The 14,499-nt window shown below is 40.5% G+C and overlaps 1 protein-coding gene across 1 annotated transcript in view; it reads right to left on the bottom strand.

The window, feature by feature from the left end:
- zgc:158316 (uncharacterized protein LOC790929 homolog) overlaps nucleotides 1–14,499 on the bottom strand; it is a gene marked incomplete at its 3' end in the record, with an annotated part of 38,278 nt that overhangs the window by 21,229 nt on the left and 2,550 nt on the right. Inside the window, exon 2 of the mRNA XM_035676959.1 lies at nucleotides 2,638–2,722. The remainder of the gene's footprint in view (nucleotides 1–2,637; nucleotides 2,723–14,499) is intronic.

Here is a 14,499-nt window from a genome sequence, read left to right as displayed (position 1 = left end):
CTGACATGCAATGCGCTTCCATAACTGAGAGAGGATTTTACAGACGTTTCCTTTTTCTTTATCTTATCTTAGATATGGTGAATGCAATGCGCTTTCGTAGTCGTCTATCCTGTTCAAATGAAAATCATACTGTGAACCCAGTATGGTGAACTGTATCAAATAATGAGTTGCATCTCTACATGAATACATGTATGATTATGGGTTATGTTATTTGTAGGCTTTGCACGGATGCCACAGTCTGGATAAAAGATAACTAGACACTCAATACAATGAGCAATGTCATAAGAACTTATATGCCTTCACACTGTAACTATAAACAGAGATCGTATTTATGTCACAACCTAAGATCTGACCAATTCACTTCTCTCCCTGCCCTGCACTCCTCCCCTTGGCACAAAAATGTGCTCCCACAGCAAGCAACATGTGACAGAAGAGTGTTGTAAATAAACCCATTGCAGCTGTATCTGGGTCAGTGTCCTTGGTTAACTTTCTGACACGTGCAAGTTAACAGAACTGAATAAACTCAGGCAACAGGGATTATGCAGACAGCTCAGATAGTTAAGAGTTAGGACGTATGAAACTGTTTAGATTCAAGAGTAAAAAGCTGCGTAGGCACTAAATTGTGCATATGCATACAGAGAATTTGCCAGATTTAGCAACCCCTGCTCATAAGATGTTCACACAGTGTCTCTTTTTGTAAGTCCCAAACAATGTAAAACTATGTGGATGTGCACAGTTTTAATGCTCACTCCTACAGTAAGCCATAAGGTTGACACAACCCTGGTTAATCTCATTTGGTACACCCAAATCATTACAGGCCTAGAAATTTGCACAAGCTCTAATGCCTTTCTTTAGGCACTTTGGCTTTCTTTATTGTTCACACTATTTTTATATTCCACAGACAAGAAATTTAAACTTTCTTACTATTGCTGGCAAAAAAAAGGCTGGTGGTAAATGAAGCAAATTGCATATAAATGCTGTAATTAAAACTGTATTCAAGGCCTGAGAAGTAAAATTTCACATGTCCTGAAAACAGATTAAAGCTCCAAACACAATGTAGTTAAATGTAAGTAAAAAGTAAAACAAGCTGTCTGACTTCTGTTTTTAAATTGGTTTGATATGGTGTAAATCCTCACCCTATTTTCTATACAAATCTATATTTTCACCCAAGTTAAAAGGTCCAGTGTGTATCATTTAGAAGCATCTACTAGCATAAATGGAATATAATATCCATAGGTATGTTCGTATTAGTGTATAATCACTGAATATAGAAACTGTTTTGTGTTCATTACCTTTGAATGACCCGTTTTTATCTACAGAGAGAGTGGGTCCTCTTTCACGGAGTCCACCATATTGAACCGCCATGTTTCTACAGTAGCCCAGAAACAAACAAACACTGGCTCTAGACAGTGCAGTTTTATGGCCACCATAGTTTCTCCTACAAGGTAAGACTGACTGTAAATTCAACATGTCAACTTGATTCAGAGGCAAAAATCTTGGACTACCTAACAGTTTAAAGGGAATATAGTATTTCACAGCAGTATAAAGGTTGCCGTCTTATACAAATCCCTGAATGAGCCTGAAAATGTTACAAAACAGGCTTAGAAGAGCAAGATATCCGATTTGCTGTGGGGCTGACGGAGACAGAGCTCATGTTCGCTGCTCAGAGCAGATGACGATCTGAACGAGTCAAATCTTTTTGTGTGTCATTTCATAAAAGGCTGACTCATTCATTTTACTCCAGCTTGTCAAACTGTCAAAGATTCACTGAAGTGCAATTCTCCATCAGCAGGGCAGGCTTATCAGTTACCATGGGAACTGTAGTCAAGTGACTTTCAGGCAATGGCAAATATTCACCGACAAGAATTGTCCGTTTTGTAAAAACAACTTGGATCATATTTCCCTTTACAATGTATGTAAACCAAGTGGTAGGTAAGGGATGAACTGACCACAATTAAAATGTAAGATGTGAAACATGAAAAGATGTCAAAATGTGTTGTTGTTATGCGCAATATGTCAGTTATAATGCTTAGACTGAGAGCTCATTTTTTATTTAATTGTAAAAAGAAGACACATAAAAGTGAAAAACATAAAACCAGAAGAAAAACGTTGAAAAAATGTTGCTTAACCTTGATAAAAAAAAAAATCTGTATGTGCAACACTCACATTTAAATTTAATTTGGTGTTTAGCATCATAACTCAGATTGATATACAGTAATTCTGAGGAGTCAAATGTTACATAATTGAACATGACAATATGTATCTAGTGAAGTAACGTGAGCATATAAAGAGGAATTAGTCTGCATCATTAATGTTTGCAGGTAAAATAATCTGCCATCGTGGCGTTTGCCTTAATAGTTACTTTAAGTTTTAATAGTGATAGTAGTGATAGTATTTGACATGTAAAACTGTCCACGTTTGTGATTAAAATCTGTATTAAACTGTACAAACCGCAATACTATAACTTTGCTGGAGAATCAGTGTTGCTGAAAATAAGTAAATGGATGACAGAAGGTAGGAAGAATATATGCAGAGCACTGTAAATATGAAACTGATGAGATGCCTAATTCAGGTGATCATGAATATCAATAAAATACTAATTATGAGGCAGTTTGAGAGGCAAACTATTGTGCTTACCTCAGTGTCCCAGAACTCAGATCTCCACTGGGAGAGGCAAATGGTTCCCCACAGTGTCACACATCTGTCAATCACTGAGGGTCACCTGCAACAACAAGAGAAAAAAAAAGGATCAATCAAATCAGATCATCACAGGAAGAACTGTTGGTCGGACAACACAAAGCATTTGATGACATCTTCTTGGACTCTAGGGAATTGTGATGGCCATTGTTGACGGTTTTCTAGAAACAATTAATCAAGAAGATCATCAGCAGATTAACAGACAACGAAAAGAATCATTAGTAGCATCTCAATTATTCTGTATCATTTAGTGAGTTCCCACTAAATGTGTTTCTTTCCAGACTGGATTAAAAAGATAGAAGATGACTTTGAAAGGAATTACAAATAAACTTTTAACAGTGTCTCAAAGATCGGCTTTGAACTGCTGAATCTTATTATGTTGAAAAGGACAATTCTATTGACGACATACCTGACAAATAATCAGTCAAGACAGTGTACTAAGAAGTTGACAACATGGAGACACCAACAGATGGTTACTACAACAGAACCGTCTGCACTAAAAGATGCCTTCCTACATGCATTCAGTACAAACCAATGATATGCATTTAGTTTCATAATAAATACTATACATTTGGTCAAGAAACTCTACGTTTTGAAGGTTATTTTGAGGCATGGCAAGTTTCCTATTGTTGCATAGCAACAGTCAGCTGGCCAACATGTTGTCCTCGCCTGCTAAAAATGCATCTTGAGGATCCACGCCCATAGTATTTACTGTATTTGGCGGAATGAATCGAGGCTTCAGTGACACACGAGAAGACGCCGTGGAGAGCTCTGCACTGCTGCGTGTCCCTGAGAAGCAGACAGTGCCACATCACTGAGCACTTCATCTCATGTCAAGCATTTCCAGCACAGGCTTGTGTTTATCTGAAGGACTCTTAAATTAGCAATTTATCACAAAGAGTCAAGAAAATTACCATGCACAAGTCTCATCTGCCTAGAATGATGTGTATAGCCTCTATCTATTGAAGGCTGTAAAGGAGGCATTTATTTTCCTTTGCCAGATAAAGCGTACTCGTTCTGTATGACTCATCAAAGCCCAGGGTAACAGTGGCTCCAGGCTGTGAGTGAATACAGCAAAAGGGTGGGACAAGGAATGAATAATACGACACAAACACAAAATCTGCAACATACATATATTAAATATTGGACGACAGAGTCATGCTTAAGTTAAAGGTTTGATGGGAAAACCACGAGTACCCATTAAACGTGATCAGCCTTATTTGAGGTATTTATCTCTGACCTTTTATATGGTAGAATAGATCTCATTACTTTATCAAATAGTAGCATGGTTTAGCAATAGCAAGCTAGCAGTGAGCTCATACATACTGTTTATATTGAGGTATCTATTCCTTTAATATCTCTGGCTGTATAAAGCCATCGGGAGCAATGCTGCAGATCAATGAGCAGGGCTATTTCCTGATGGCTGTATTGGATTCTTATATGATTTTTGCATCAGTGTAATGCAGTACTTCCATTTGTCAGGCATTCAACTGGCTCAAAACAGATATTCCATCTGACTATTTCATTCACAATTCTTCAACTGATTTGCCAGGAAATGTATTATATCATGACACATATATATAATAGTGTTGCAATATAGAATTACACATACTGGATATAGCATTAAATCCATAATGCCAATCACTATAGGTACTATAGCTTACGGCAGTGCATTCGCATTTCTGAATCAATGACTTCTCATAATTCTGATATAAGTTCCCATGGAAATCTGCTCCCTTTTTACTGAGTTAACAAAGGCTGAGAACAGGCACTCAGCTGTGTGCACGGACCACACCGACCTACCGCCCTCCCTCTGGTTCTCCAGTGGAGTACCAGTGGGTGAAGGCTAGGGGATACAGAGCCCTACATGGGCCTGCTGAAGGCTGTGTCAGGGCTAGTGCCCCAGTGTCAGGAGCTCTGGGACAGACTTAGAGGGCCTACTGGAACATGCTGGAGGTTTTTTGGATTTGAGTTATGCTCAGGGGGTCTGAGAGAGTCGGAGAGCTTGCTGGAGGTGTCTCGTTAATTCAGAAAAACAGATCTCGGAATTATGAGATAACAAATTGTTGTTCAATGCTCAAACAGCATGGCAAGTATAACTAAGTAGATGGTAATTTGCAAGGACACTGGTAATTATTTGTTAAATTTTCTTTATTTCACATACCTTTTACAATAAATTAGATATCTTTAAAAGCCAGTCCCATTGTTCATGACTCTTTTTCAAAAACACAGATCTGTAACTAGAAAGAACAGAGAAAGAAGGAGGTACAGTATCTACATCCATAAAGTCTGTCTGAGGACATTTCAGAAAATACCAGTCAAGTGAACGAGACCAACATCATTTGAATTGCACTGGATTGGTCTGAGTTGTCGGTGCCTAAAATTGTATGGCAAAGAGATAAAATGATTGCACTGTAACAAAAGAACATTAATTTTCCTCAATCCAACCCTTTCAGTCTGACTGAAGCCTTTCTGCCTTAAAACTGGGATATTGGGTAGAGTGTTCCCAATCATACAGATTAAACCCAGAAGCCACAGTATCAATATAAAACTACTGAACAAATGAAAATGAATACTTTATGGCTAAGGCTGGATAACAGTAATAAGAAAAGGAATAACAAAAAATGACAATTCAGTTCTCCCTTGTGGTTACAACGATGCATAATTAACTGGAACCGTACATTGGGACTACAGGGCAATTCCTCCCCACTCCGCAACCTTCTCATCCCAGTGTTTAGATGTCTCGTAACCACAGTGCTCTCCAGCCAGCCGTCACCGTTATCTAAATATGTCATACACCTAATGAGGCCTGGCGAATCACAACAAGCAAACTTTCCTTCAAGAGCCGCTCTTCCTCTATGCAGGACCTGCTCATTGTCCTGTGGCGGAGGTCACAAGGGAATAGGAGAGTGCCAACCCATCCTGTTTACGGCACTTCAAACCCCAAATCACAATGACATTGCTAAACACATCGCTCAGTGCTGCACAAGGTAAAACAAAGCCAACAAGTTTAGTTTCAAGACAGAGCAGTTAACACGCAATATGTTCCTCTGTGAAAACTAGAATATAGAGCTAGAAGTAATCCTTAAACTTCATTCAGTTGGCAGAATCAACACCTCCTTGAAACACTTTCAACAAAACCCTTCATGAATGTAAGATGAGAGGGAGGGAGAGCAGGGTACAGCATGTCAGAAGAGAGGTCATTTAACTGCATTATTCTATATATTATAACTTAATATATGTTTAACACCAACCAGTGACGGTTTTAGATTAGATTAGCTGTCATTTAGGATTGAAAAAAAGTGTTAACATTAAGAAAAAGATAATGGTGACTGAGGAAATTTAGGTTTAGGGTTAAGCATGATACTTTTTGACCTCCTTCTCAAAACTCACAAGGAGGAGCGCTAACATTGTTCCACAGCAGCCACACTGACCAGCCTGCCAGCAGATGATCCAGCCCATCAGCCTACCAATCAAATTTCATTGAAAATCCATCTAACTGTTGTTAAAATATCTAATTAAAACCCGAACATGTCAATCTCACGGTCGAGCTAGAGGAAAAGTCAGGGGATTACCAAACTCAGTAGGAGTCATCGTCTGGGGATCATGAATATCTTTACAAAATTCGAAATTGATCCAATAGTTGTCGATATTATTCAGTCTGGAGCAAAGTAATGGGCAGACTAACCAACACTGCCATCCTTTTATATATTTATCTTTTGGGCTTTTATTGCCTTTAAATTTAGTGACAGCTGAAGAGTGATAGGAAAGAGGGAAGGGTGAGAGAGAGTGAGAGAGAGAGAAGATGACACGCAGCAAAGGGCCACAGGTCAGAGTCAAACACATGGCTGCTGCAGCAAGGACTGATTTTGATTTCTTTAATAAACGGGGCACAAAATGAAACAAAAATTCAGATACTGAATCCATCACAGTGCACAAGTTTCCCTCCCTCGGTCTCTACACGCCATACGTTTATTCCTATCTTGTGGGGCTAAAATGGTGGAACATTTCACACTGCCATTACTTAATACATAACTGGAAAGGGGCCCATTGAGCAGTGCAGTCAGGCGGATATAGAGTGCTACGTGTTGTTCTATCTGCACGTATGAGGGAGGGGAAGGAACTGCTCGCTATTCACACTCTGACTGAGACGGTTTTCATATTAGAGCCTGGAACCTCGAAACAGAAGATTAACATCTTGAGTGTCGGGGGGCAAGACCGTGTGTGTGTCTGTTTGCCACGACTCCACTTTCAACCTAGCCTGTCCTCTGCCAGCTCCCAGGACATATAGCACTCACAACAGCTGCAGCATGCTAATCGGCATGCTGTGCAATTTTCTAAACAAACACTACAAGCACGCTAATCAAGTCAGTTCTATGACAGACAGCTTGCATGCTAATCCCACACTGCTGTTCTGTGTGCTCTATGTGTTTACCTTACCGTCGAGCATAAACAAACCTCTTTAGTTGGGGGCCCGACTGAACAATAAATTAGGTGGCAGGCTCAAGTATGATGATGATTACGCCAATAAAGGACCATTTTTCAAACAGGTGACACATTAGCAACAATACACGACATAAAACCATATCCCTCAGTAGCTGGAGTCTTATTTCAAGTGAGCACTAAATGGTGTTCTCCCTCAAACGATACCCATCAGTCATTGCAGACAGATGAATCATACGAGTATCCGTGACTAAGTGACTCATTAAACCAGTGTAAACAAACACAAGGTTACAGCCCTGCAAAAGTAAAGAGAACCACAAGCCAGACAAGAGGAGACATTTACGTTGCCGGTCTGTCCTAGTTATGAGCTACAATTAAAACTACCCTCATCTGGGTCACCGAAGACGAATCAATCAACACTGAGCCTGTATTAGTCAACACTTATTATTATTTGGGTATCATGTTACAAAGGGGTTTTCCAGTAAATACTGCTGCAGCTGCTACGTGATGTAAAGGAAACATACAGTCATTTTATTTCCCTGCAAAGTCACCTGCAAGTGTATAGGAAACTTAGCGACTTTACCCACATGCGTCGAGTCTGCCAGTGTGTGGCAACATCCATCAAAGCAGGGCAACATGTATTTGTAAGACAAATAACTATGGTGTGGCATTGTTGTAACAAATGCAAATGCTGCAGCAGCATTAGCCGGGGTGTGATTACTGGATGCAATACTTCTCAGCATGTCGTGTAAAGAAATGTCCTCAACACTTAAGCAAAAGATGGTCGTATGATCGCGTCGAGAATTGGTCTAATCTGCACTACAGCTGAAAGGTTTCGCGTTTTTACATTTAGGTTTCTAAGGTTCAACTGCAACCGCCAACGCCACAACACTTTGTAATCAATACTGATATGCACACACCATTAGTTAAATGATCAGACTGAAGTGTCGCGCGTGAGATAAGATGAGAGGTTCTGGCGGAAGAGGAATGAGGGAAGTCAAAACAAATCTGATTTCGGTCCCTGTCACTTCAGCCAGGCCTGTGCTCGTTGCCGTTATTCACATTTTCTGACGTACCAACTACAGTAACAATAAATGTAATGCTGAATGAAAAGCAGTCCAGGCTATAACAGTGTTAGTTAGTCAAGATCCATTTCTTTATAGTCATAAAACAGCACAAAACAGCAGTCAAAACATTAATAAAGCTAGTAGGTGGGAATATGCTGGGGTTTTTTCCATAGTTTCGTCAATTATGTCATATGTATGGGAAGTTTTTTTTCACAATAAAATCAGGCTGCTTCCCTTTTCTTCTAAACAGCAAGTCACAGTAGTGTTACACGTGTCTCTCCCACACATGTGACCTCAAACCTAGTAAAGGTACAAAATATAACCGAAGTCAAATAAAGAGTACCTGTGAGGTACAGGGATAATGAGAAATGCCAATGTTGGCAGATGAACAAATGAAGTGAAGAAAAAAACAAAAAAAACCTTACCAAAAGGGAGACAGCAAATGTGCAAATGTACAGCTTATGTTGGTTTGTATCTGTCTGTCTCAACTTCTCCTCTCTGTCCTAAATGAGCAGTGCCAGGTTTCAACAGTCCAACACGGGGGATTTTTCAAGGTCAGCTTAGCTCAGTCAGCCATGAATTATTGAGCTTGAGCAAGCCCTGTGCCTGTTCTGTTTGTGCCACTTCTGACGCTGTCCTTCTTCCCTCAAGTTTGCTCACTGTGACACACGACAAACTAAATATCCAACAATGACGGCGTGACAATGTATTCAGGCCCAATTCATGTTGGGAAATTTTCTTTGTGTTTAACCTCTTCAACAGGAAGGTCACAGGGTCAAATACTGGCCAGAAGGTAAAGACACTTTAGGCTGGATGATGCATGCCATTACAGGACTTGAAAGGTTTTTCCTCCTTTTTTAATACTGTAATATGGTTCTGATACAGCACATGCAAAAATTGTGAGATTTGACATTTTACTGTCTAGATTAGGTCAATTTAATCGAACATATAAGTGAAGTATCGAACTAAGGTGAGTCTACTGAGGCTTAAAAATCAGGTTTACAAGAATCTGAGGCAGGTTCATGGCCATGTTTTGTTTCAGTCTGCTGATTTGCACAAAAACACATAGAATAATCCCAATGAGCACAAAAGCACACATGTGCATGCACTCATTTTGTCTCCTCTCCAAAATATTGGATAGTATAATATAGGAAAATATTCCTCTAGCACATTTGATTTAACAGTCATGAGGGAATTTTGCTCATCCTCTGGAGTGCATCTATGTTTGCAGATGGCCATTCTTCATTAAACATACACACACATGCACTACACACACACACACGCACTACACACACGCACGCACACACACACGCTCTTTATCCAGACACTTTCCCTAGGTAGAGGGATTAACTCTAATACCTGACCACAGTGAACCAGTCGGCTGTAATCTTCATCCCGTGCCTCTCTCAATCGTAACAAGAACCAGCCACTCACCAGTGGAGTAGTCTGTCTGCACCAGAATAGAATAGGGTTTATTAATAGCAAATACAGCACTGGAAAATTACCCCGTATTGTTCTGGCTTTCTATACAACATGATGTCTATTTATAGTTTTGAAGACAGGGAGGCAAAGGAGGGTACACACCTCAGTGAGACGCCAATTGGCAGAGACAAGGACTTTTGGTGAGTAAAGGTCACAAACAGCCAGGCAACAGTGACTGCGGTCAATATGTTCCTGTGCAAACACACACAAAAAACTTATTTGGGTAAAAATACACACTACAGGCAATAATACCGAAAGAAATAAAAAAGGAGAGAAAGATGGGTGCACAGAGGAGAGGAGAGAAAAGAGAGAGTGAAAGATTGGCTATTCTTTCTCCCCCATCCTCTCCTCATCTCATCTCTCATAGGCCAGGCTAGGGGAACTGAGGCGTACGCACATCCTGGGCTAAAATTAGCTCTGCTGCAGCTGCAGGGCCAGACGTGTTGGGATGGGCCCGTGTTGCAACTAAGTACACACACACACACACACACACACCACACACACCACACACACACAACAACACACACACACACACACAACAGTATTGAGGCCCATAGTGTCCCACATAAACCTCACCTACACATATTAGCAGCACTGGGACAGAGGAGGAACAACTTGACTGAACAAAGTCGATGGCATTTGCTACACTGGAGCATTTAGTCTGAGAAGAATGACTTACAACGGGTTGTGGTGGTACAACGCCTATCATTTTCAAACAACAGTATCATAATAAGCAATACTTCTATAGATTCGCAAGTGTGATGGCTGTGGTGTCCTGACAAGCCTCGGTTTTACTTACAAAAGGAAATATCTATCTACTGTGCCCATTTCCAAAGTAGTAAGTCGACTCTTTTCGTGCATTTTTGCATGATACAAAGGTATTGTCTAATATTCTGTTCCCCTCGAGTATATCAAATGGTAAAACAAACATTACAAACACTTTATTCTGTCCAATATAATACCATCAGTTAGCTGCACCCTCAAAGAATACACAGGAGTCAAGGTCCCAGTGTGTAACAATTTAGGAGGATCTATTGGTAGGAAATGGAAATACAATACATATCTTCATTAGGTGGTGTATAATCATCTGAAAATAAGATTTGTTGTGTTTTTGTTACCAACGAGCCACGGGTCGCTTCCATGGAGTCCACCATGTGTTTCGCTACACGCTGGTCCAATAAGCAACACTTGTCTGTTACCAAGCTCCACCAATGTACAGCAGGGTAACTGTACGGTACCGGATAAGACTGTACAGGTGTACCAGCATGTAAAACAAGAGCCATGAGGCGGAGGGGACTGTTTTTTATAAAAGCTTGGGCAGTCGCAAGTTCACTGACAGTTCAAGCTACAGACACATGACCACTAATTCCACAGTATTTAGCACAGCTGCTGGCATTGTGAGCATGGTGTGTGGCGGAGCAGCTAAAGCATTTAACTTTACTCCAGAGAAACTGAGGAAAATGCTGCACCGCCACATAAGCTGCTCAGCGGTCCTCAAACAATAGGCCACCTTGAGCTTTCGTGACATGCCAAGAGCACCGCACAGCCCACAGGCCTAAGATCACAGCCTGCATGACCGAAGGATCAACAAGGGGGAAAACAGAGGAGAGCACGCATTACTACACTATCATCTCAGAAGCTAGGGGACCGGCTAAAGTGCTGAATACCAAGAAAATCTACTGGCCTCTTGACTTCCTCCCACCCCAGAGACTCATAATAGTTGTTAAATCGAACTGTTTCATACAGCATGAAAAACAACAATAATGTGGGCTATATTTTGGCCACATCTATCCCACTGCAGCAGATGCAAAAAAAAAAAAGACTGAGCTCTGCTAGCAACTGTAGCCAAGTTAATAAGAATTATCCTTTGAACCATGGCCAGACTTTGGCTTGCCAATGAAACATTCAAGTTTTTTTCAGGACCTAGACACCTAAAAAATTTAATTGCAATACAAACTGTTCCTTGAAGGATTTTGACTGTCTATATTTGATCAGTTGGCTTGCATAATATCAGAAATCCTTTATCCTGTTACTCCCAAAAAACGCGACGTACACTGGCAGCATTAGTTAACTCTGCCTCACTAACTGTAAGGGAACACGTTTGTTAACAGGTGCCTCATCCTCCAGTAAACATCGCTCACAGCTTGCTTCAGCAAAAAGCCTCCACTTTCCTTCCAAGTCTTTTCTATCATATTGCAACAACAAATAACTGGCAATAATTCAAAGGCTCCTGGAATCAACCAGGCTTTGGCATCGGTTCAACTTCAGACAGGCGCTGAGTCGTGACCAGCAAGCTGAGCAGAGAGCTGATCTACGGGGAGGTAAAGCCCAGCAGAGAACAGTGGCTCTGAGAGGATGATGACCTATTATCTTGGCTTAAATAAACCGTGCATACTGCCACTACTAATGATACAGAGCTTGTGTTTCCCCCCTTCAAACACGCATACACTTTGACACCCAGTGCAACAGTGTGAGAGTTCAGGTGCAGTTCAGTCTCATGTAAATTACGCTTAGGTCAACGGCAGGATATGTCATGTTTTGTAAAAGAGCTGGATGCTGGATGAGCTTTTCTGGTCAAACTGCTCAACGCAGCTGTGGCTTTTGGTGGGGAATGGTCTTAAATAAGAACAAGAATGGTGTTAGACTTTTTCAACATACTTTAGGTGGTAATTTCTTTCTAAAATTGTTTTAAAAATATCAAGAGGCTCCTAAATCTATTTCTCCCACACAGCCCTTCAGTTGAGTTTGGTCCCAGTGTGCAACTATCTCAGCCATTTTGACTTCTGGGTCACTACTACAGAGCAGCAGGTTTGGTCATCTAGCAAGCAAAAATGTCACACATTCACAGGCTCCAGCTTCTCAAGTGAGGATCTGCTGCTTTTCCATTACTGAATACTTTGGGGTTTCGTACTACTGGTCAGAAAAAGGGCTGGTCAGTCAATTTTATGTGAACTGTTGAGTGAAAATGAGTTGTTACATAATGCACAAAGAGGTTACTTATAGTCAGAAAGTAACAGTGGTGTTAGCCACGGTAGTCCTGTAAACTGTAATGTGAACAGTTCCGGGACTGTCGTGACTCCAGGCGGCTGGCTGGCTCTGGCTGTCCCATGGTGAATTTAACGTTGTGTTTGTGTTCAGACTGTGCTTCGTTCAGTCTGTCCCTGTCGGGTAGCTAATGCTAGCAAGCTAGCTGTCGGAGTCTCAGTTTTGCTCTCTCTTTTTTGAAACCGATTATGAAACTAGACATTTCTGTTCTGTAAATAATTGAAGCTTTTACTGATAGCCAAAGAGTGTGAGATTGGTATTTTTAAATCATGACAGCCTTGAAAAAAAAACAAAACATTATTGCTCAACCGTCTTGCACGTAAAGTTCTTTGTTTTAGCCTCCAAGATTTTCCTTTTTTTGGCCATATTGCTGATCACTAGACATAATTTTAAATGGCATTTTTTACAATTGTCTGACATTTTATAGTCTAAACAACTAATCAAAGAATTGGGGAAATAATGAACAGAAACCATGATGATGGATGGATTAAATGATGATTAGTTTCAGCCCTACCCTGCCCATTTCAAAATTGCCCTCAGACTGTACATCCTGATATATTGACATCTGTAATTTACCATACAATATCAATATCTTCATATTCAAAATTGAAAAATTGTAGCTTGATGTATGCACCAATAGCAATAATTGCTTTTCTCTGTTTATTATCAACAGTGTACCAGATTTAAACCAGGCTAAAATACATGCTGCAAGTTAGTTATTCACCGTGTCCAAAGCAGACCACCTGATCTGCCAACACAGCATTATATTAATAATAGAGGACTGCAAACATTGCACTTGCTGAAATGAACTGAAGGAGGTGAAAGTCTGTGGCACGCTTGAAATCAACCGGTCATACTGCACAGCAGAAAAATGACAAAGCCTTTCAACACTTCTATGGGAACCAGCAATTCTCCCCGTAGGGATAATACAGTTAATCTAACCCAATCAAAACATTCACACACGTCCAGCGAACCAGCGCTCTGCTGACGGCCCGAGAGTTTAGCAGCACAAACCACTTTCCAAACATAATCTGAGATTGTTTTAAAATCGTTTGACAAAGACTTCGTACAATGTACCACAATGTGTTCTCCTTAGAGAGGTTATTAATACACTGGCAACAAACATGGGTGGTTTCTAAAAGGGCTGGATTTCCCATTGTAATTCGCTCATTTTGACTCTTGTTTTGAACTTCAGTAGCCAATATTGAGACGATTTTGAGTACAGTAAATTGTGGCAGTGGTGCATCCATCCTTTTCCACACATATTAATCCTGAAAATGTTTGGCTTTTTATCAATTTATGGCTACTTTTGGTTACTTTTGAATGTTACGATATGATAGCACACGTGCATGTATCTGTTTTAAAATGTGAATTCTACAGTTTGTTACCCACTTTCTGTAAGACTAACTCAGAATACAGTGGCTAAACCCTATAACTTCAGTAACACAACTACAACTGTAGCGATTTGTTGACTAATCATATAGTTTATTGTTTGTCGACAAACATCAGTCACCCTCCTGATGTGCATTGCATTTTGCCAAATTGCCTGTACGGTAATAGCTTAGGCAATACATCCTGTGATTCCTAAACATTGTTGCAATCCATTTTGAAAGCACTGATTCATTTACAAACGAGAGTACACACATAATGCTGCTCCACCTCTTCGGAGCCCCCACAGGAACAGTATGAACTCGTGTGTGGCTGACAGAGAGACAAGGCTCTGAGCGCGCGGGGGGCGGGGGGGTGGAAGACGTACTGTACATCA

Source organism: Morone saxatilis, unplaced genomic scaffold, assembly GCF_004916995.1.
Source record: "Morone saxatilis isolate NCDOM2014 unplaced genomic scaffold, NCSU_SB_2.0 Contig5, whole genome shotgun sequence".
NCBI lineage: Eukaryota > Metazoa > Chordata > Actinopteri > Moronidae > Morone > Morone saxatilis.
This window is presented reverse-complemented; position numbering and strand designations above follow the sequence as displayed.